The sequence below is a fragment of the Cygnus olor genome, chromosome 14 (genome assembly GCF_009769625.2).
Source record: "Cygnus olor isolate bCygOlo1 chromosome 14, bCygOlo1.pri.v2, whole genome shotgun sequence".
NCBI lineage: Eukaryota > Metazoa > Chordata > Aves > Anseriformes > Anatidae > Cygnus > Cygnus olor.
The window spans coordinates 17,263,165-17,287,686 of NC_049182.1; the positions used below are offsets into that span (position 1 = coordinate 17,263,165).

General features: G+C 36.8%; 1 protein-coding gene and 1 non-coding gene across 2 annotated transcripts in view; one reads left to right on the top strand and one right to left on the bottom strand.

Moving 5' to 3' along the window:
* The window catches only part of TENM2 (teneurin transmembrane protein 2), a 1,590,996-nt gene that overhangs the window by 1,375,775 nt on the left and 190,699 nt on the right, over positions 1-24,522 (bottom strand). The window lies entirely within an intron of this gene.
* TRNAV-CAC lies at positions 20,485-20,557 on the top strand. The gene has a single exon. It is a non-coding gene; the product is annotated as a tRNA-Val (tRNA).

Below are 24,522 nucleotides of genomic sequence, written 5' to 3' on the forward strand. Positions count from 1 at the left end.
AACATAAACAGAAGAATAAAAAGTCCTGAAGAAGGAAAGGACTTGTGCATCTTGATTATACCAACTAATTTAATTAATATATTCCTCATACCATCTGGTCTGACTCACTCAAAATTTAACAAAGTAGATCACAATTAAAACATTATAAATCTAACAAAACTTAAGACTGAACACTTTAGATTATACCATCATTGTTAAAATCTGGGCTGTCAGTAAAGTGACAGATGATTCCACGGAAGCTAATTCAGCAGATACTTTACAATGCTCTCTTTGTTAAAAGCATCTGTATATTGATTTCCATATTTGTATCTTAAGACAATGGCATGCTTAGAAAAAAAGAGCCCAATGTACAAATGAGGCATGGAATATCTGTCACTTGTCAGATCTTGCCTCAAATCTGGAGACACATAAAAATGTCAAGAAATAAAATATTTTATAGCTGCAGTCAATAACTAACCAGGGTATTGTCTTCTGGGAACCAAAAAATTATTTGGAGAGGTACACGTCTTCTTTCCCATTAAATTTTATTGTAATTCAAAAATCATTTTGAAATGCATTTTTTGTTATCAATTTAATTTCCGTCAAAAACAGCTACTCCAGTTCTACAAATGGGCTTTACGTTATGAAAATTCGTGACCAGGTCAGCAGATGAAGGAGAGACATATTAATTATATTTATCTATTTTTGGTCAAAATTGGTTCAGGTCATACTGACAGACCTGGATTCAATATACACACACCAAAAAAAAAGGGGGGGAAAAAAGGAAAGAATATTCTTTTGTTTATTAAAATGCAAATAAGAACAATCAGAATGACAATAATAATTACCATTATTTCTCCTGAACATCTACATACAAATACAGTATGAAAATATATGGATGGAAACATTTATTTTAGTCAGTTCCAGCCCTACCCCCCTTTTTTTAAAATGAAATGCCACACTGGTTGGGTCACAAAATAGGTCATTTTTCAACAAAGTAGGCGGAAACCAGCAACTCATAAACCACAGGTCTTGGGAAAAGGTGGTGACTTTCCTACATGAATGATCCCCCAAAGGCACAAGAATTCTCCCAGACACAGGAGACTGTGATTAAGAGTCTCATAGTAAAAATTATATGTTTCCCCAAATTTCTAACAGATAGAGAGGTACCTTTCAATTTTGAAGTGGTAAATATCACAAGCTAACAAAAGAGAAATGTCACTTGTAATAACCTTAAATACCATAAAGTATAACAAGATGGAAAGAGCTACCCTGGTACATCAGATACAGCAGCCCTGATTTTTATTTATTTATTTTTTGATACATTCTGTTCTGCTCTTCACCTTTCAGCAGCACAAGTATGAGCCTTTAGTCCATAATGTTTGTGAGAGGGGAAAAAAAAACAAGCAAACAAAAAAACAAACAACAACAAAAAACTTCTTAAAATGAGAAATAAAAAGCAATTGATGTATCAATACCAGATTTATGTTTGCACAGTACACATAACAGTCTCTTTCCTAGGTGTGAATCCAATCCACTGAGAATCTGTCTGGTGTAATATGATAATGTTTGTATTTATTCTTTTCTTAACCTTCCAAGCACAGAAAGAAGGAGAAAGTGATACTACAGATGAACACAACATATTGCCAATGGCATCCATTTTAGGAGCATGGGTGCATACCCCAGGCTAGCTTTTAATATGCTTGGGCTGTAATGGAAGAACATATCTGCTATCATCGCAACCCACCCGAGAATCAGTACCCCACTAGCCCTGACAACGCAAAGAAGAAAGAGGGTTTTCTCTTATACTAACATCAGTTAATTCATCCTATTTGAAGTACCATAGTTTTGAATTAGATGTAATTGAAAACCTGCAAAACAGGATGAAATGGAGTTTTAGCTGAATAGTAAATAATGAGAGATAAAGTGATGTGTGTTACCAAATACCATCTATCTGGATTCCCACCAGTTAAACAAATGTCGAGGTATTGATCTGTTCATGCAACAGTTCGGGAGAGCTTAGTCTTGAATTTCCTGCGGCTCTCAAGGAATCCAAATACTGCTCTCATGCCGGGGCTATATTGCATGTCTGAAAAAGGAGCAGGCTGATGTTGAGGCTATGGGGTATATCAGGATGCCTGGTTACCACATGCAAGACACAAGATACAAGGGATTTTTTGACTAACCTCGTGAACTAATCTGCCTGCTCAGAAAGGACATAACAGCACCACTGGAAGAGTATGGGCATCTCAGCGACCTGTTCCTAGACCTATTCACATCTCCCCATTCTTCTCTCAGGTGCAACGTAAATATGAGAAGATTTAGTTACATTAGAAAACATTCGACATCGGTTCAGCAAGGAAGTCTGACAAGTTCTGTATTAGGCACTAACTGCCTTTATATACTGAATCCATTCCCAATGTACATTTGAGAAAATGGTGTACTGAGAATGGTCTCCTGAGAAGCAGACCCACAAGAAACCAAGGGCAAAGCCCATGGTGGAAGCCAGCCTGCCCCACGTGTGGTCCAGCCAAAGGGGCTGCAGCTTTCCTCAGCTGGAAGCTCGTGCAGGTGGCATGCTTACACCACATTGTCATCACAAAACTTTTCTTACGGGAATTCAGAATTCAAAAATTATTACGGAACTCAGAAACCATTCTTAAAAAAAAAAAAAAAAAAAAAAGTGATGCAGATATTAATTGTTTAGTTTGGGAGCCTGAATAAAAAGTATACATCTAATGTAGCTGTGACTCAAACTACTCTATCCAATGCTGTTTCACTTAAAAGGAGCCAAATCCACCATTATTAGCATCATCTTATTTTGAATAGCTGCTCAGTCTTTTGTGAGTTGCATTTCAGTACCTCAGGCACCACTTGATTTAAGAAGAGAATTTAGAAGCACAGGAGATATGCTGATTTCCTGGCTTATTATCCTGCCTACCTTCTCTTTTATTTTTTCCTTTTCTTCCTGTCATACACTGAGAAGGTCCCAGATGGAATTTCTAAATTAAAGCACTTGTGCCCACTGCTCCCTACAGAAAATATGCTAGGGGAGAATGTCTGTGGAGGTACAAAAATCAGGTGAGGAGTTAAAGGGAGAACAAAAGGTATCAGTGGGAATCTAGATGAAAACAGGCAGGAACTGAGAAGAACAAAGACTGTGCACAAAAGAATAAATATTAACTGCCCTCCTATACATAAATGCCCTTGCAACAGAAAATGGTGCTCTCAAACTACTTTTTACCCACTTCCTACTAAAAGAGACAAATGTAATCTCCAGCTTTTATTAAAAAGTAGATCGATAGCTTCTTCACAAGTAACGATTAATCTAAACATTTTCCCTTAATTTTTCTTCCATTTTTGTAATAAATGCTCTTCTCACTGAAAAACGTATTCAGCTTCTTCTTGCCATTTCCATTTTGAAACGCAGAAGTGAGCAGTGCCCTTGGTGGTAGCAGGGAACAAGGCCCTGCTGGCACTGCTGCATGCCGTCAGCTGCTCTCTGTGTCCGCACCTGAACCCGGAGCCCAGCGAGGCAGCCCCGGGGCTGGCAACGCACGGGAGGCTGCCAGCGGCGCTGTTGTTTCACTTTCACCACCCCCTGTTTTATTGCTAAAAACTTCTGCCCTGCTCATATACAGCATCGCTATAATTTTATTACAAACACTTAGTGTAGCAAAGTGCATTACTGTAATATTTTGCTTTTAGCATACTTGTTACTTGTAATGACCATAACAGGCAATAAAATCTGTCAAGTTTCTAATGTTTAGCTTGGTTTAATCAATGCTAGGCCGCAGTTAAGAAGCAAAATTGCAGATCCAATAATTTAGAAGCAGATTCTTTGCCTCACTGTCAAGTTTTTAGATCCTGCTTGCTAGTGATTTATAGCTGCATGTTCCCTGCCTTATATTAAAAAAGAGAGAGATGACTAACTACTCCAGAATCATAAAAGTAATTGGAAGACTACTTTGTAGCTTCAAGGGAAATGTAATAAAACAGATTCTGAAAGACTCCTTCACTGGAGGAGTATTGGTAGGGCTTTGTGGAGCAAACTTGCATGGCACGATGGAAAAATCAAGCCTTTTTTCTTGAGGCAGCCACCTTCTCACCTTTTAGATAAACTCATGCAAATGAAGAAAACGAGCACTGTTCAGTAACTGAAGTAACAGCGTGGAAACAAATGAGATGAAACATCATCCTCAGCTCACTGTAATCGCGTACAGAGCTGAAGTAGATGAACGAGGGACATCCATAAAAATTTCACTGCCACTAGTATTTTACTTTTTTCACCCTCTGCAGTTGCAGAGAATGCATAATTATATGTGGTGATTTGCATTAGAGAGTAAATGCAAGTTCCTTTCGTTATTCATGCACAGGTTAGATTAACTTTGTGTATCAAGCCATATATAAAAATGTAATCATTTCATTGTCAGGAGCCTAAAGCTAATGTTAATTACAGTTTGAAACTTCGATTATTAATGCATCTTTACCTATTGAAGTGTGAAATAAGCAATAGTAGTTGGAATACACCAATTAAATTAGCTTTTGAGACTGGAATTCATAAATAGGACACTATCTTGTATTTACAGCTCAAATTGTGACACAACATGCAAGAGCTGAAGAGTTCTGTTTCTAAACAATAAGACTGTAACATTTATACAAATAAGGAAAAATCTTGGCCTTTCTCAACAAACCTATTGCTAAATTACAAATATGTCCTGTGGAAGCAGTTGCTGCATTAATTCTTTCAGTCAACTACTAAAAAAATCAAGCTAATGTTTCTTGTAAACCTTGCATTAATGCACACAACCACATTCTCTATAAAGGCAAATGAATTCTATAGCTAGAACTAAGCAAATGATGAATACAGGTATTCAAGAAAAGTAATTCAAAGAAGTAATAGATTCTTTGTTACCTATAACTTTCCTGTCCATTTCCTAGAAGTTCATTCATTTCATTTGGTTCAGTTAGAAAATCATTGAAAATGTATCACCTAATAAGTTAATATCTTAAATACTTGGGCAATAAAATGTACATACAATTAACAGGGAAGCAGCAATGTTTTCAATATATTGTACTTCTTCAAGGAAATAGAAAAAATAAAATTGCATATAAAAAGAATGTCTTGAAGAACAACATATTTCAGCTTCTGTAGCACATAAAGTGTTTCTGACACTTGTGCCAGTTATTAAACTTTTAAAAAATTTGTATCTCCAGTTCAACCATATCATCAGTTCCCTGATGTCTTTCGCTTCCCTCGTATACTCTCTCACTTGATAATACTGATTTTACCAGTTTAGTTATTTCCCTTTCTCAATGTTTATAGATTATTGCTTTTTAAAATTACTTTTTCAACAACTCGCATCTTTCTTCTACTAGTGCCCTTATAGCTCTTCAAACTGCATTCCTTCCACTACATAGCACTTTCTTTTAACCTCTTTGAAAATCATAGCCTCATACTTCACTGCTGTTTGCTTCTTGTTTTAAACGGTTAAAAGTGTTTGTTTGTTTGTTTTTTAACAAATTTATCGCAGGGTGCCATTTTACCCTCTATTTTACCTTCTGCATTGTAACTTTTGACTTTTCTCATTTTGGCCTACTATATGATATAATATCATATCCAGCTAGCGCCACAGAAAGATACTTAACTCCACAGAAACACATGAATCTTCCATCTTATTTGAGTTGTCCATCTTTCAATTTTTCATTAGAGCTTTCTGGTGGACTTCTTAGGGATACTTCTAGCAAATACACATATTGTAGCATGTGTTTACTCTCTCCATTCAAAAACAAGTTTTGCTTGAGTCTAAACCAGCAAACAGTACCGAACAATACATGGTTCAACACATTCTGCAATATCCCATTTCCAAGGACAGCCACTTTGCTACCTAAAAGTTTGCTACAGGGAGAAGTTTTGTCTGAAGCAGTGATCATCTCAAGCCTTCAACATGAAGACTGATAACCATGGAAATCTCATACAAACTGATGCAACTGCAGGTATTGTTCTTGCTGTACACTTATTACTGCTTCTGTGCCATGGGATGGGCATGCTCCCCCCATCAAGTTGTACACAGCAGTCAGGGACAGTCTAGGAAAGGCAGCACGATTTCTAAAATTCTGTACTTAAATAAATGTATGCTTTTTTGTAACTGGCCAGATGGTCCTCATCCTCCAGTATAACTAAAAAAACAACAACCATATGGTAAAAATAGTGGGATTTTTGACACACACTTTGAACAAGTCCTCACCTAGGGAATGTACTTGAAGACTGATTCATAATTTTGTTCATGTTTTGTATCATCCTATGAATTTTCTTATGACTGGCATTGCCAAAGTATTATACATTAACATTAATTAAATTAAATTTCTACTGAAAAAAAAAGCAGTAAAATGTCAGTCCAGAAGGGAATGATTTTAAAGATTTTTTTAAATTATTTTTTCTATGCTGCTGTTAGTTTGATTTTTTTCCCAACTTGTTATTACTGAAATTTGTGAATTCCACACCTCAGTAAACCATGATCAGTTCTTGACAAAACATTACTTGTTTAAATCAATCTATCCATCATCAAAAACTGCAACCTGTTTTTTTAGACATCTGAGTCCACAGTCTCATCTACACAAGTCCATATATGACGCATTTGCAGTTAGTATGGAAGCTTATAAATCTTTGCCATAAAGATTTTATTATTTTTTTTAAGAAACATTTTTGTGCAATACATTACTCATTATCAGTTATAGACAGCTTTAATTACAGGTACTAACTTAGATTGAAAGAAAAAGTCTGCACAAAGTGATCTAATAAACTAGATATGAACAAGAAGCATGAAATGACAACCTGAAATTAGTATCATAAAAGGAAATTGTTCTTCAAATTCTGAAGTAGATCATAAGCTTAAATTAAAACAAAGAATATCTTTTTTAGTGCTTCTTAGAAAACTCACTTCTTTGAAAGCAACACCAGAAACCTTCTTAGTCCTATGGGATCAAAAACTGGGGAAGAGTGAACAATAATTAAGTACTGAATCAGAAAAGGATTTTCTACATCTTTCTGAAGGCAAGAGTACACTGGAGAAAAACATCTGCTCAGAGCAAGTCCTTTCATCCCATACTATCTTATTCATCAAGTTTCATTCCTTTTGCCAAGGACTTTAAGTCTGGCAGTTCAATGTCCATGAGAGTAAACTCTATCTTTAGAAAACATTTTCTTGGCAAGTGGGTATTCAAATCTCACGGAGTCAAGCTTAAGTAGTAGGAATTTGTGTGCTGTGTAGAACTTTTGGTTCAGAATACAATTTTAGATTGAGAAATTAACCAAAACACCCCCACTTTTTGTTTCTAAAGATACATAAAACCCTGCACAGAAATGTTTGTAGTATTTCAGCATTTATTTGATGACCTGAAAGTAATCTCAGAGCATTGTCCAGGTTTTTAGTCGAGCAAGTTCATGAATCATATCCTTATGCTCCGCCTGATGCAGACCACTGGTATTTGCTCACTTTTGTAAGTGCTGAAGTGATTCATTAAATTATGGAATAAGAAGGAAACACTCTAAGGCCAGCTTTTACAGCAGTTGGCAATGCTTGCTATTACAGTGCATATTTTATAACCACTCGTTGCCGAATAACTCGGTTACAATGCAAAGCCATTACACTCTTAACAACCTACTATTAAGTGTAGTAACAAGGTATCTCATGAAGACTCAGTACTGTCTGAAGTCATGACCAATTTTTATAATGATGATTAGGATAGGAAGGAAGAGCTACAAACAACAGTAATGTTGGGAGGAGAGAAAAATCAGTGAGTGATCAGTGAGTGTCCTTCAATTTGGGATAGAAAAAAATTCTCAAAAGATTAGCTTAATCTTACATGACCTAGACTACCACAGAAACTAAAAGACATTATTGAACTCTAATGCCTTCACCAAGCCTAGTCTAATTCAACCTCCCTGATATTTTCAGGAGAAGCTGAATGATTCTCTCAGCAGCTCTGAAGTAGTCAGGATGCTAGAAACGTTGTGGCCAGCTGCTGTGTTGATCTTTCGTAAGGGTCAGACTGCACTGGTCCAGAGAGGTAAGGTGCAGAGAAAGGAATAATGTAAAAGTGCAGCTTTGGGCCTCGTTGTTTTTTGTTGTTTGTTTCTTTCCTCTCCCCTGGACACACAACATGACTTAGCACTCACAGAGCCTTTGAGCTCATAAAGGTTCACAAAGTGTGAAGGAGGAGTGTTAGGAAGTAGCTGAGGCTTGTTCCCTGTCTGTGTTTTCAGGAAATGCAGTGATGTGCATTAAAGACATTAATGTGGATTTTATTAAACAGCAGAAAATTAACATCTAATAAACAGATACATTTCTGTTAGTACCCATTACATGTGACTACAGACCTACAGTACTATTTTCACTACTGGACTACACTTCCAAAAAATGTGTTTTAAAAAGGAGGTGGGGAAGATAAATGATAGTAGTATTAACTGAGGTTCCTACAACCTTTCTACTCAAACTATGAAAAAGAAACTTGAAAGATACTTTCTTAAGTTAAACCAACCCTGATGAGAAGACACATGGTAGGAGACAGCTTTTCAATTGAGCAAATAAAGACAGTAGAAATCTTAACTTTAGTTTTCAGGTGGAAGGATAAGGAGAATGTATTTAAAAACAAAACAAAACAAAACCTTCTGTAATTCAGCTACATGCTACAATTCAGCTACTTTACTCGGTGAAATTCCTCCTCACTTTTGTGCAGAAATACATACACCTTGGTGACAATGGCTCATGAAATTCTCTAATATCTATGTTTCAGAGACAGGTTTCATAACACAGTATCAAGACAATATGCTAAATGGTTTTGTCAAATTTATTAAATCACTAGCATCATAAATTGGCAAGCTTTCAATTATTTGAGATATTGCTTGCAAAGTCTCACTGTCCACTTACATCTAACTTTAGTGAGTGCTGCTAAATTTACAAAAATGTTTCTTGCTAACTCCTACTAGAATGAGTTGGTTCAGTGCTGGTCCTATTAGGAAGCAATATCCTCAAGACAAAATGTTAATTGCCAGAGCAGAAACTCAGTGATGATTAAAAAATCCCAACAAATTAAAAGATTAAGCATGGCCATGAATTAACATCAAGTGACTTTAGGATCATATATTTATATTTTAATAATAAATTCAGAATATTTCTCCTACATTTGTGAATTAGTCTTCTTCAGTTACATGCACTACCATCTTGATAACAGCAATAAATGATAAATGGGCATAACAAGTATGAAAAAATTGAATTCCATCCAAATTGCCCAGTCTTCTCTCTAAATGCCACTGAGAATAAGTACAAGTGATAAAATCTTAAGTGAGTACCATCAATTAGATGCAGTTATAATGAAATAAGCCGTGTCATAATGTAATCTGAGCAGTGAGAACTTTTGAGGATGAAACCTCAAATGAGGAAATGGTGCTGGGAAAGATTTCTGGCAGAAACTAGATGAAACTCCCTCATTATTATTATTTTTTTTTCCTGAAATGAGTAGTTATGAGCCCATTCTAATTTATGATAGGGCTCTTCCTTCTAGCTTCTCTGCCTTCTTCCCTCATGCCCTCAAATTTGGTGAAACATCTGCAAATAAGAGCATACAAAGAGCAAGCTGAATTGGGCACACTTCCAACTACAAAAGAGAAAATTTTCAAGGAAAGAGATCAAGTATCACTTTCTTTGAGCTCTGTGTTATAGTACTTCTGTATGAGAATGACTCCAAAGGCATGATGCAGCTGTTTGAATATTAGGAGGCATAATGAATAGATTTTATTCCGTTTGTAAACCACACTGGATCCCTGATAGCAAATAAAACCAAAAGTAGAAATCTTCTCAGAGCACTGATGTGGCCCCAGAAGATTTCCTTGCCCATATTTGTTGCTTTGGGTTATGTCAGTTTGTTTTATAGCTGCAGTAATTTTAAATGCATTTTCCTCTCTTGTGAGATGCACTCTTTCAACTTTCCTTGAGGGAAGCTTGAGGCACTGATTTATGGTCAGATATGTGTGCACATATCTGACCATAAAACACATTGTACTCTAGTATTTACTGCTAGAAGACAGACAATATTCCAGATTCAGTGTCTGGGTTATATTAGCCTTCTTGCTGCATGAAGGTACCAAAAACATTATGTTTTAAAAAAATCAAAAAAATCTAGCTTTATTAAATTAATCCTAAAGGTTTTGCAAATGTAGCACATCAGTCTCCATTAATAGTCAAATGGAAAACTTACTTTGGAGAACCTACTAAAATTATTACTTTACTTATAAAGGAATCTTAAGTTTGGAATTTTCAACCCACCCCTAGAAAAGGAAAGGAGGCTGGAAGCATTTAAAATTTCATCACTTTCCATTAGCAGCTTTAAAACAGTTTATATTTCCTTTAGTGTATAAAAATGGGATAATAGTGCTAAAGAGTTAGGTAGGTGTAGACAAAGGAATCATCCGTTCAGTAAATTCCAAATTTCTTCCTACAGTTTTGAGTTAGAAACAAACCCAGGAAACTCTGAACGCAAATGAAAATGTAGGCCTCCCACCTGTTAGGCTGCCTCTGTGCTGCAGTTCTGGGGCTTCTGGGTTTGTCAAAGGAGGAACAGCAGGGACCTGCCAGCCTTACATGCTGCTGGCCCCTTCAGTAGCCTTCGCTGCTAGGAACTGAGGCCTGGCTGGCGGAGTGAGACTCTGCAGCATCCTAACAGAAGGACAGATTAAGTCAGCAATGTAGATGAATACCAATTTGGTTGGACTGTGTCTACTTTTTGCCATCATCCAAATGAAGCACTGCCATGCAACATCAAAATTTCAACAAGTTGGTGTTCAGAGAGAATTTCCAAAATCTCCTTATATACCACAGCAAAGGTCACTAAAATTTAACAGCACAACAGTGTCAGCATAGCATTACCTTGTGGTGCATAGACACAAGAAATACATGAAAATATGTGAAGAAATGGGTGAAAAGAGATCCCTTCCATGAATACTCTACCTTTGTTGTATGAATATGGATTGTTTGACTGCCATTCTCTATCAGTGGAAATATAGAAATAAATTATTTTCTTTGAATTCTAGTTGATATTTATTGTATTAATGTTTGAATTACTTAGAAATGCAGGTTTACTTGCATGCAACATGAGTAGAAAGAATGAAAACTCCCATTGCCTATCTAATTACTTACCCAGATTTCAAACACTGAACCCCACATGTTCTGCGTACTCTAGACTAGGAAATCCTATGAGGAAAAAATAAGCCTGAAAACTTGAATCTTAAGAAAAAATGTTTTGATTTTTTTAATTGCCATTTGTATTCATTAATATTATATATATATATAAATATCCCAATAATATTCATAATATCACCTGTATAAAACTCATAGGTAATAAAGGAGATTTTCATAGAATGAAGTAAAGTACACCAGACTCTTATAAGAATGATCTAAAGTAAAAAGTGAGATCCTGTACCATTCCATGCCCCTTTCTATCACAAGATTATAAAACCAATAACCCTGATTACAATACCAAAAAAAAGAGGTATTTTGTCCAACACAAGAAATTCATAGTCTCTAACATTCTCAAAGTATTCAGTTCTGTTGTATTCTTTTGAAAAGCAATACTGAAAACCTTATCTGCTATAAAGTGTTCACAGAATACTATTTTCCTACTGTGAAACTGCTTTCCAAACTAGCTGTAGTTTCTGCTTTGATTATCAATAGTTGTCCTGTCCAGCAGCAAGTCATAGATGTCAGTGATGGAAAGTGCTGCTTCTAGCAGAAAAACAGATGCAGTATTTTCCTTAATGACTACAGCCAGTTAGAAAGTTGTCTTCTGACTTCAGCAGTATGGTTGTGTCTAGACTGATAATTAGGGGTTTATCTTTAGGCTTAATGTTTTGGAAACAGGCTCTTCCTATAGCAAATAATTAGAATACAGAATAATTGCCTTTTCTTTTATTCTTGTCATCATTAAGAGGTATTAGAAAGAAAAAAATGTAAACTATTAAAGGCATGGAAGTTACTGGAGTGCAAGCAACTGAAAGTATGTCTTGGTGCGATCTTAAGGGCAGCCTTGACCATCCATATAAGCATATTCCCTGATTCTTCTTAAGCTTGCAGATACTATTTGTGGGAAGAGCTACTGCCAACTGTGTAAAGTTGGAATAAGACTGCATACTTCATGCAAAATAAACACTGCCTGAATTCCTACCATTTCATTTTTTTATTCACTTAACTGCTATCGTAACTTCATATGATAAGAATCAATCACCTAAGTTTCAAACCTGCTTGAGTACAGAGTCAGGGTGACTGGGCTGCTAATTTTGGCACTGATGTAGCTGCTTCATGTAAGGATGGGTCAAAAGGACAAGGAGAATGAAGGAAAGTAAGAGACGGAGAAAGAAACTGGAGAGGAACCACTTCAAAATGAATTTCTCTGTAAAATTATTATTTTTTTTTAAATACCTTGACACCTACTGAAATCACAGAGACAGTAATTTGAACAGATATGATGGGCTGTCATCTCTCTGCTTCCCTCAGCACTTGCGAATTCTGGCAATGCCCACCCACTTGCATAACAAATCCAGATCCTCCTGTACTTACCGGGCATACACACAACAGAAGTGCATACAAAGTAATGATTCCGATATTATTAGAATAAATAAATGATCTACATGGGAGAGGATACCGACCAGAATTCTGCAGTGTAATGTGGAGGTTGGAAGGGGGTGTGTGTCAAACTTTAACCAGCCTGACCTGACTGAGCAGAATGCAAGTTGGTGTTCTTGTATTGAGGCATCTGCAACAGCCATAGCAGCCCTGACAGCGTTACATATAAAATGGACTTTTATTACCAAATGCCTATTTTGCTAACTAGTGGCAACCAAGCTAAAGGTTTCTGAACCCATACAGCCATGAGTTTGGCCAGACTTGTTCAGGTAAAAATATCTTGTCCAAAGCACAGTTCCACAATATGTCATCTTTGTCACACAGAACACATTGTTCCCTTTTCTTATGTTACAAAAAAGTAAGGTATGGGATTCACAATGTCTGAGCTTTTATATAAAAAATACTTAGAAATATGGATGCTGTTGATATCTATAGTATATTTAATCAAATCTGGACATTAGGCTGACATTTAGGCAACTACCTGCTTTGTTTAGGCTCTAAACCATTAACTAAAAAACTTTCGAATAACAATTTCATTCATGCCAGACTTTAAAATATTGTAGTGATTTCTTAATAATGGTGTTGATACGATTTTATAGCATTATTGATTGAGGTATGCTTCCAATATATTCAGCTACTCCATTATTTTACCAAGAGCATAAGACAAGTAGAACTGATTGTTTTAGACAAGAAACATGTATATAAGGTATGGCTTGGACTGCCATAGAAAGCTTCATTAACAAGATATTTGGGTATTGCCATCAATAAACAGGCCTTTTTGGATTGTTCATTACCTTTTAAAGGAATCTTCAAGGACAAAAAAAAAGTTACCCCTTAAATTTCAGATGTAAGAAAATACCCAGGGAGCCTTTTCAGCTCATTTGCAGTCTGAAGGCTATTGTACCCATTTTTAAGCCTGATCAAAATTCAGTCTGCTGTTTGTTGCTAAATTATGTATCTCTGAAGCATAAATGTGTTAGCTTTAGAAAGTGACAAATTAGTGCATTTCCATACAGCTTGGGAGAATATAATTTTAAATGCTTTGTTTTGGGTAGGAAAAATATAGTTTGCATTATAACACAGGGGAGCTGTCAGTATAGATGGCCAGACAGTTTCTTTGGCAGTAGGATTCTCCGAGTGTTAACAGCAAATTACCTAGTGTTATTAACAGTATTTCACGTAATGGCTGATTCTATTTTTTTTTTAATAAAAGTATAGTTGTGGTGGTTTTGTGTTTTTTTTTCATTGCATTGTCACTATGAGAACAATTGATTTTAATGTAGCACCTTTTTATTCTGTAAGAAACTACTTCGACCGCACCTGTTGTTTTGCTGTATGTCTATTTGCTTTCCAACTATAAAATGTGTGCATCTTCAATAGAATATTTTCCTACTGGTTTATCTTATAGTGACAATTTGGTTACACTGCCTAAACTGTTCAAGCAGAACTGATGACTTCTGAAAGTGCCATCAATAAAAGAAATAAGGGCCAACTGTTACTGTAATCAGGAAATGTTGCCATGGATTTCAGTGGCTTTAGGATGTGGACTTATGGCAGGAGATAAGAACAAAACTAATGAAAATGGATGACACCTCTGGAAAAAAATCATAAAAGAAAGATAGAAAAAAACAATATCTGAAAAGGAACTGAAGCGAAAAGGAAGGAATTACAAGAGCTAAATCAGGAAAAGAACAATAAAACTTGGAGGAGAAAGAAAACTGGATAACAACTGTGTTAGGGTGAGAAACATTTGCAAAAAGAAGGAAAGCCTACAGGAAAAATGGTATAGATTAAAAGACAATTCCTCTCGTCAAGCATATATGTTAACAGGCTAATCAACAAAACCCCAGGGCATATCAATGAAGTTTTAATTTTGAGCCCTTAAAGTTGTGAAAGGAAACAACACCTTCAAACTTGAGTAAAAATGTCAAATTAGAGCCTAGACCACAGCTTTTATGGTATTGCTATTTATTTGCACTGACTACAGTAGGAGAATCCATCCCATTTTTGACATCCACATTTGGGTCTTAGTCACAACCTTCTCATGTCATAGCTATACTTCTAGAGACTAGAGGTGGGGTTTTGTTTTGGTTTTGGTTTGTTTTTCCTTTATCTACAGGATATAAACAAGCAATGTGATTTGAGCAATTACTAACTGTTTAGATAGACGATTACTGACAATGATGAACAGAACTCATGGTTTTAACAATAAATCTACTGAGCTAGAAAACAAAAGACTTTTTACACGAGATATCCTGGAAGTCCAGAGGATGAAGAAATGTGTACCTTTGCATTTTTCCTTTTCCATCCATGGACGATAAAAATCAGTCATCATACTTACTGGCTTACTTACTTCTGACATGACAATTGCAGCTCTATTCAAAATATAACAACAACAAAATCAATGTCAAGGATATTTGTGTTCCTTTTTGTTTTACAACTCTTTTTTGTGTCACAACTTCAGGTTCTTTGAAACCATTTCCTAGTGAAAATTATTTAAAATTGCAATCAGGCTGTTTCTGCAGACTTTCATCTTGCAAGCAATACAGGCAGAGTGACCTTGCATCTTCTTTTCTTCTAGAATATTATTTAATTTGGAAAAGTGAAACAGGTAAAGGTTTGCTTCTCACTTATCTCGCCTACTTTTTAAACAATTCAATGCTTTTAAGCAATTTCTAAACTTTCACTTGGTAGCGTTGTCAGGAAATGCTTAAGTGTAGTATTTGAAATACATTTTTGTCACAAATGGCACCAATGCCGTGTCACATTTTCTTGCCAGTCCAAAGTCTACAGCAGTTGCGAGGAAGGCGGCAGTTCACATGGGTTCCATCTCCATGGTAACTTGTTTACAAGGACTGAAATACATGCTGAAAATTCAAGGTTAGCTTTCCCTTTGTTCCTGTTTGGATGTTTTTGGCAATATGAATAATGTGGACATAATCCTAGATTCAAACAGCTTCATGGCAGACTGAGTCAAAACAAAACTCTACACAAAATATGCTTTCATCATCCCCATTAGAAAAAGAGAATTCAAAAGGCTGCTTAATCAGAACCATCAGTTGCATCTTTCTTTCATACTCCAGAACAACACTACTTATTCTGCATTTCAGCTTTGTATCTCAGTGAATGAAACTGTCTATTCTGAAGTGATAACAGTGTGTGTGTGTGTCTGTGCTGCATCCCTGTCACAGTCAAAGTACTTGCATTGTCTAAAATAATTTCTGAAGTAGAAATGAACACCTTTTTAGAACTTAAGCTGAATCACATGATGGAAGTCTTTTGTGCTCTAAAAATCAGATGTAATAAATAGTGACATGCTGCAATTCTATAACCTCATATAACAATATTCTAGGAAATGTTCTAGGAGGATTCTGCATCTCTCAGAGAAAACAATGACTGCAAAAGTACCCCCTGGAAAAGCCAGTAAGGACTGACGTGACCTTGCTTTCTCATGTGATTAGTTTGGGTATGCTTAGAATTCCTCAGCATTTATTTAATGAACTATTTCAAAAACATCTTTTAAAAGTTTTAAGTCTACTGATCTATTTTTCTTCTTAGCAGACTGAATGGGAAGATTATGTATTAATAAGATGCTCTCTTGTTTGAACTTATCCAACTTGCAACAAACAGATTTAATTTTTACTCAAAAGCTAATACACTTACTTCCTGTATATTTAATAGCACTGAAAGCAGCATGTCTCATTACAATAAAAGGTTTGGGGGGGACTTATGCCAAAGTTCTTTTGCAGTGCCTTTTTTTTTTTAAAGACATCTTACATCTCCTTTCTGTTCACCAAAATTGGAGATTCCTATCACTCCCTTTTTGTTAGAGAAGAAATACTATAAAAATGGATAGATAAAATTTACCATTTGAACAAGGCAGTTATTTTATAGCTGTTCAATCTGATATACAGTGCCTAGTCTTGATGCTCTCATTAGACAAACAGTTAAAAGCCGCCAAGCTGGTGGATAGATCAAATTCTACAGGATTTGGGACCAAAGCTATTGAAACGAGGAAAGGCGTTAAGAATTCAGCCACTACCTTAGGATCTCTAGCTGAAACAGAATATTCTGTGTGTTCACAACTACACATGCAGAGCTCAACTCTGGCTATGGGAAGAAAGGGAAAATTGTGTATTTTAATTTAGTTCCAGCTTTCAGAAAAGTAAAAAGCCTGTAGAACCATTGCTGTCCAGTTTTAGCCTAAACTAGACAAAGTTTTGTTGATACTGCAATGTTTCTTAACTCATATTAGTAAAAATCATATTTCTAAGCAAAACAAATGCCTTCAGGAAAGAAGAGATTTTTACCAGTGCAGACATGTTTATACTATATATTTTGCTAGGATAAAATTATTAGTAATTATGAAAAGCAATATATGTTGGAGAAAAAATGTGAAATCATTCTGCAAATTGTTTTTAACTAAAGCTTTCTGTCATCTATAGAAATTCATCAGCTGTTGAACAGATATTTAATGGATAAGTAGGACACTTCACAGTTTCCTAGTTTGAATTTCTAAATGAAAAACTGAAATTTTTACTCATTAAATAAAATTACTATAAATTGTAATCAAGGGACAGTTCTTGTTCCTATGGCCTTGGACCTTGTAACGCTGCTCCTACTATACATTGACACAGAGCTGGTTAGGTTTCTTTGCCACTCCTAAGTATGCAATCTGCAAACAGCATAACTTGACAATTAATCTAGTTGGAAAGGTTATCTTATAGCAACAATGTAAATATAAAAATATACCTTCACACCTGCTCTTTAAATTTCTTTATAATCTTTAATTAAGCTTATCAAGATTTGGATAACTTAGACATTGCTTGCTACCTGAACCCATTTTAAAGAGGCACCTTTTTCCAAAATCAGCTTTTCTTTTGTATTTCTTATTCTGTAAGGCATGGCTGAAACATGAAATAAAGCGTTGCAGAATTTCTTCGTTTGCTAAAATTTGCTGTCCCTGACTATATATTACTTTTTGTATTGCAAAGAAATAGTGAGATTCAAAGCTTTTTAGTTGAAGTGCAAACAAAACAGTGAAAGAAAATAGCTTTTGGTCCCCTGATGCAGTGCCTGACAGCTGACTCGGCATAGCACAATGAACAAGACATGCATCGCTTGAGAAGAGCAAGAAAATGTCAGTTGGGGCTATTCATATAGTGAATAGAATGTGATAACCTTTAAATACATATAAACAATGCATCCTCACATAGTGTGCTTTGCTGTTCTCTTCAGAAAGATATCGTCCGACAGTTCTGTGTATGGTACAGAAAGGAGTATGCCTGCCATTGAAAGTTAATGATTTTTCTCAAATATAGAAATAAAGCTTTCTAAAGATCTAGTTCGTTATAGTGGCCAGGGCAGGTAGTCAGAACCATGATAATTTATACTGTCTGAGAACCAGATAAATATAATTCCAATCTAAATCAACAATGATCTTAAATTACAAAAGTAAATTCCAATACGTACAAACTGATGACCTTGCACAGATCCCCCCATCCTTCTGAACAGAAGGAAACCAATTCAATAATTTCTGATTTACAAAGCTAATGAGTGAGAAAACTTCCCTGGGAAACACTAGATTTGGCCCTGAAACTTTGCCTGGGGTTAGAAACTCATCAGTCATTTGATCTGTATCTGGAATATTCACAGTCACTTCTAAAGGAGCTGGAATAAAACCTGTGTATGTAGCAATAACCTAGTAATGACCATGAAAAGCTTTTGTGCTTATCACTGTTTAATAAAGCTGTGACTAATTTAGGATATCTGGATTATTTTAATCCTTAAATATATATATATACACACACTGATTTTGAGAAAAATCAACATTTTTGTATCTTCAGATAACATGCTAATATCTGCTGAGCGGATGAGTCCTTCTGACTCCCATCAATCATTTGTTATGCCTGGGGAAGATTACAATGTGTATTCATTTCTAGCATAATCATTTGGAAGAACTACATAAGGTCAGGGATACCAAAGTTTGAGAAATGTGTACTATTTTAAATAACTGCAGCTAAAGAAACTCTGCAAAGATGACTGCATGACAATATACAGTGTCTGCTCTAGAAAAATATGGCAAAGTGATTAATTTACAGAAAATAGCGTGGAATTTTGGTGCTTAAGAATATACTGTTGTGAGAGTCTGGATGTATACACATATTCAAACACAGCAGCACAAAAATTAACTTTACCTAAAATAAAACCACTGAAATTGAAATGAAAATAGTACTTGGAGTCTATAGCATCTTTTGATTAATATTGGTACATGGACTACCTTACACAGAAAGCCAAAGCTAGTGAAAATTCACAAGGGGAGTTGCTAAACTGCCCGGTACATTTACATTTCTTTTGCATAAATTCCAAGATCAGATGTAAAAATAAAGGAATGAAAGAGATATCTTGGTCATCGAGTTCAATCCCAGACTGCTACAGACATTAATATTCCTTGAGATTATTTACTAATTTACCAAGGTTCATCACAAAACGAGCCTGTCTGCTTGCCCTCACTACTCCACCTGAAAGACTATTCCAGAACCTACCATTTTTATCAAAAGAAATCTCCACATTTCTGCACACTGCTTCTCTTCAAATCTGTTGATAACTAGTTGCCACTATGCCATCATCATCATTTTGCTTAAATAGGTCTTTCCCATTCATGGTGTTTAATCCCCTATAATTTTTTTTTTTTACGTTTATATCTAGGAAATCACTCTCCATCTCAGCCCTCCTTATGTTGCTTTAAGAAAACCAAGCTCTTCCAGTCTACTGTGATACCATAAACATCCCATTGCTCAGGTCATTCTAACAGCCAATCTTCTGTACTATATATAAGAAAAATCCATATAGAAAAACTTCCTGCCCGGTTTGTTGCTAAAGCGTGGAATAACTTGTTTCCTACAAAAGCAGCAGAAGGAAGCAGTCCATGCCTTTTTGCCTAGTAAACTAATCTTTACTGACATGACCTGTATTTAATTCACCTCCCAGCCTTGACACGTCCTGCATCCCAAAAGAGCATTCTGATAACGTTCTGGAGGAGGTGAACACCATCGTCACCTAAGAAGGGTACATGGGAAAGGTTCCTGGCTGAACAGTGGGGCCTTCTGTTTGTGATGTGTGTCTAGTTTGGGTTGGCAGGTTGTCTCTCATTTCTTCCTGCTAGACCTGCTCTGCTTGATATGCAATACTTGCAGTGTCACTGCACTAACAGTACAGTGGAGAGCCCATATCCTGAAAATTTACCAGTCTTAGACAAAAGTTCTGATCAAGTTTCTGAGTCAGCCAGGAAATATGGATGTTGCTTTTGAAAAATAAAGGTCACAGTTTTCCTTCAGCAACTTTACAGATAAGTCTTGTCCAATCCTGTATACATTTAAAAAAACCAACCAAACAATAATTTCTACACACACACACATCATAGAATTATAGAATCATTCAGGTTAGAAAAGACCTCCAAGATCATCAAGTCCAACTTTTAACCTAGTACTGACAAGTCCACCACCAATTGTACATACCTACACATACATATTCGTGCCTCTGGTGGGTGACAATATCTCAAGCACTCATTTATCTTGAAAGGTAGGCTTACCAGTGCAATTATTTCAATGTAGGGAGTGATTTATAGATTTCACATAATTTGGCCCTCAAATTAAAAAAGAAGTGTAAGTTTTCCCTTTCACCTTGAGAAAAAAAATAATAAAAAAAAACACTATGCAAACAATCTACTTATTTCTCCTTCAGGAAATAAAACCCAGTTAATAGAAAATAATAATTTCCTATTAAGGAATTATTCCTATTAAGGAATTATTAAGAAAATAACAACCCAGTTTCTGCAGTGTAGTGGTTATCACATTTGCCTCACAAGCAAAAGGTCCCTGGTTCAAAGCCAGGCAGAAACAACTTTTAAGAAGCAGTGTGGCCAGCAGGTCTAGGGAAGTGATTGTCCCCCTGTACTCGGCTCTGGTGAGGCCGCACCTCGAGTACTGTGTTCAGTTTTGGGCCCCTCGCTACAAGAAGGACATCGAGGTGCTCGAGCGAGTCCAGAGAAGGGCAACGAAGCTGGTGAGGGGTCTGGAGAACAAGTCTTAGGAGGAGCGGCTGAGGGAGCTGGGATTGTTCAGCCTGGAGAAGAGGAGGCTCAGGGGCGACCTTATCACACTCTACAGGTACCTTAAAGGAGGCTGTAGCGAGGTGGGGGTTGGTCTATTCTCCCACGTGCCTGGTGACAGGACAAGGGGGAATGGGCTAAAGTTGCGCCAGGGGAGGTTTAGGTTGGATATTAGGAAGAACTTCTTTACTGAAAGGGTTGTTAGGCATTGGAATGGCAATGGAAGGCTGCCAAGGGAAGGGGTTGAGTCATCATCCCTGGAGGTCTTTAAAAGACATTTAGATGTAGAGCTTAGTGATATGGTTTAGTGGAGGACTTGTTAGTGCTAGGTCAGAGGTTGGACTCGGTGATCTTGGAGGTCTCTTCCAATCTAGACAATTCTGTGAGTCTGTGAAAATCTAGCATTAAAATTTTTCATCTGGAAAGTATGACAACATCTTTCTTATTTAAATAAGCTTTTACCAAAGCTGACAAATTTAAGTAACTTAAATTAGGCAACTGAATCTGTACTTATTTGGCATACAAGACATAAGCAGGGCTAAAACTCTCAGATCTGTCTCAGACTTTACCATCAACAAGATTAAGCAATATAGTTGCCATTTAGCTTGATGATGTACAGGAACTATATAGATCAAGTGGTTTGAACATTTGTGCAATTACACCTTTAGGTTTACAAAACTGGTAGTGTTTCACAAATCCTTAGATTTAGCGCTTGACTTTCCTTGCCCAGTTCTTGGTCTCTCAGCCCCGGGGCTGCCCCTATCTCCTTCTCTCTCTCTCCAGCTCCTCCTGTCTGCTCCCAGGCTGGCTGGTACCCACTGTGGTCTGGTGTTATGGTGTAACAACTGATTTAAGCCACACAGCCTCCAACAGCACTGGTGCTACTGCCCCATGTTCCTGTACTAGCACTCCAAGAAGCTCTAAAACCAGCCAGATGACAGGCCTTAGAACACTCAGAACTAATTTTGTTTGGTGTGTTAGCTCAGCCTTAAGCGTGCCGATCCATCTGAGCAGCTGCATAAGCAGCACGGCTGGCACTGGGCAAGAGGCAGGAAAGCCCGGCTGGGCAAGCGCCTTCCAGTGGGGGGCACACACCAGCTGTAATGGCTTGTGAAACCGCATCCTGTACCAAGCAGGCCTGGCTTCCTCTGGCTGTCTTTGCCTCCCCAGCGCTTCCAGTGACAGATGCAGACATGCAGAACCAGCCCGGCTCTGGCTGAGCTTGCCAGGGGTCTGCCTGGCCTGCCACTAAGGCACCGCAGACAGGTTGTCCTCTTCTCATTCCCGCCTCCGCTTCCCATTAAAAGCAGCCAACAAACAAAGTAAAGCCTCCTCCTGTTCTCTCTCCAAGTGCACAAAGTCTGCAGAGCTGCTCTACATGCCCAGTTGATAGGGCTATGCCATTTGGAGCCTTGGCTCCAAACTGCCCGATGGCCAGAACTAGGACCAAACATACAGCGATCTTCCCCTCAGCACATACATATATTTTTGTGTTTGTATACATGAAGGTATATATGCTCTTCTTATAATATATAGAAATATATACGTACACACACATAGAAATGTAAAATACACAAATTTAGTTAACCAAATGGTTTTAGTAAGAATTCGGGGTATAGAAAAATAAGAAATTGCCAAGGTTTAGAACAAAATAGCACATTTTGCTCTTTTCAGTCTGCTGTTTTCACAAATTTGAAGATTTAATGGCATGCAATACAACCCCCAGTTTTCAATATTCAATGTCCTGTCTTGCTCCTGTTTCAGTCAGTGGGAGTTTTGCTGTTGTCTCCAGAAGAACACGGGTGAGCATGTGGTTAGTGTGGCATTTGCACAATATTAAAATAGCCTCTCACTATCAGAACACTTTGCCATAGTTAATTAAATATATGAATGACTTGTTTGAACAATCTTCTGTTTGCGTTCTGGATCGTAGCCATACAATCTGCTGATGGTGCCAGGGTTATCTCTGCTTCTGCTTAGACTCTCTCTGGTTTGTTCTGCTTACTGTGGTTTGTTAAGCATATGTTCTTGTGAGTGTTTCTAACCCCAACCTCCACTTTTTTTTTATACTTATATAAACTGAAAGTGACAAGCCATTTGTTTACTGTGGTTCTAAATTAATTAGGATTCTCTAAGGCGTATTTCATACTGTTTGCTGCAGATCCAGTTTACTGAGCACTGTAGTAGTACTTCGTACCTTACGCACCTAATTTTTTTTTAAAAACAATCTCAGAATATTTTGTTATAGGTAGTTACGACATTCTAAAAGAGGGAGTTATATAAAGACAGAGAGATAACATAACTAATGCATAGCAACTCAGTGACACATCTAAGAATATAAGCTTGAATAAAAACTCATAATTGATAGGTAATTACTACAATGATCTTAGAACCACAGAATCATGCTGCTCTGGGCAGCCTGCTCTAGTGGTTGGCAACCCTGCCCAGAGCAGGGGGGTTGAAACTAGATTATCTTTAAGGTCCTTTTCAACCCAGGCCATTCTATGATTCTATGAATCATTTAGGCTGGAAAAGACCTCTAAGATCATCAAATGCAACTACTAACCTAGCACTGCCACTACACCATATACCTAAGCACCACAAATACACATCCTTTCAATAGCTCCAGGGTTGGGGACTCAACTACTTCTCTGGGCAGCCTGTTCCAATGCTTCACAACCCTTTCAGTGAAGAAATTTTTCGTAATATCCAACCTAAATATCCCCTAGCACAACTTGAGGCCATTTTTTCTTGTCTTTTTGCTTGTTCCTTGGGAGAAGAGACTGACCCCAACTTGCTGCAACCTCCTTTGAGGGTCTCATGCCCCTAGGTGCATCATCTTGCTACAGCAGAGATTTTTCCAGATCAGTGACACGTAAAATAGAAGATACCGATATTCTTACTTAGTCCATTCCTTTATTTCAGCTTGGTAGCATTTGCCATTGTATTAGCATGTTTTGTACAGGAGAACACAATAAAAGATCTATTTTCTAATAGCTAGATTTGTGCTACACTGAACTCAAAATGCTTAAATTATTCAGCTTGTTGGACTTTCACGCTCATGCATAACACTGTTGTTCACCTTCAAAAAAATTTCAGGCAATGAACTGAGATTTACATCTGTAGCAATTTTATATATATATATATATATATATATATATATATATTTGCTATTAACTTCACTGTCAGGTATACTAAAAAAGTAAGTAAGAAGCATAGGTAATCATAAAAACATTACTGTTTACCGGTCCTCAATAATAATTTTGCTAATTTGCTGCGATTAACAGTTCCTGGACAACTCCAGAGTATATCAGTGACATAGAATTTTCTCATAGATCTCGTATGAAAGTATGAAACAATGAAGACCTTGAAAACACTAACATTACTAACAGCTGATGTCTTGCCACTTGCAAAGAGCAAGCAAGGTCACTGACAATTGAAAAGCCAACATTATGTACAACTGCCACCTAACTGTTGTCTAGAATAAATGAAGGCCTAATCTGTGGAACATCTAGAATATCACTTCCAACCACTTGTTCCAAAAGCTTTTCCAGGTCCTGAAGGTGTAATACTGCCTTTCTTACAGTGTTTCAAACAGAAATTCTCATGCTTGTTGATACCGTACTGGTCCTTCTAGAGATACATACTGTAACCATCACAAAGGCCAGTGGTCAGAACACCAAGCCAACTTCTTTCATGAACATGAAAGAAGTTCTTTCTAATTCTTCTTATTCTTTCTAACATGATACCTCCCGG